Below are 910 nucleotides of genomic sequence, written 5' to 3'. Positions count from 1 at the left end.
AAGTTGTTATTGAATGGCACGAGGAACATTCTAGTGAAGTTGAACATCTTACCTGGCCACCGAAGTCCCCAGATCTCAATATTATTGAACATTTATAGTTCATTTTAGAAAAAACAAGTAAGGAGTCGATATTCTCCACCATCATTACGACAAGAATTGGTGACTATTTTAGCCGAAGAATGGACAAAAATTCCTTTGGGAAGAATTCAAACTTTGTACGAGTCCATAACTCGTAGAATTGAAGCTGTAATTACTGCTAAAGGCGGTTCTAACCCATATTAAAGTAAATTTGTTTGAAATTTTAAGGTGTTTCCATTATTTTGTCCAACCCCTGTATGTGAGAAGATTTGGTAGGTCCAGTGTTAGACTAAATTTACTGCAATACTATATTGTATGGGTCCCGCATTTTCAAAGACCTCACAGTAAATATGAGAAATCTATCCATTCCAAATTAGTGATTCGGCGCATGTTTTATTATTATATTGCTAGTACAAAGAAGATGAGCTGGTAGAATCGTTTGCACGCCAGATAAAATGCTTAGCAATATTCCTCCCAGTTTTAAGGCGTCGAGCCGGCAGAAACGTTAGCACGCCGGGCGAAATGCTTAGCGGTATTTCGTCTGCTGTGACGTTCTGAGTTCAAATTCCGCCGAGGTCGACTTTGCCTTTCATCCTTTCGGGGTCGATAAATTAAGTACCAGTTACGCACTGAGGTCGATGTAATCGACTTAATCCCCTTATCTGTCTTTGTTTGTCCCCTCTATGTTTATCCCCTTGTGGGCAATAAAGAAATAGGTATTTCGTCTGTCTTTTTTGTTTCTTACACGTCGTACATGTGTTCGTGGTGAAAATTGCTGTTTCTTAGTGTTATTATTTATAAGAACTGCTGTTTTTGTTAAATTGGTGAATTT

Source organism: Octopus bimaculoides, chromosome 11 (genome assembly GCF_001194135.2).
Source record: "Octopus bimaculoides isolate UCB-OBI-ISO-001 chromosome 11, ASM119413v2, whole genome shotgun sequence".
NCBI classification, from domain to species: Eukaryota; Metazoa; Mollusca; class Cephalopoda; order Octopoda; family Octopodidae; genus Octopus; species Octopus bimaculoides.
The sequence above is the reverse complement of the archived record's forward strand: the minus strand, read 5'-3'. Positions refer to the sequence as shown.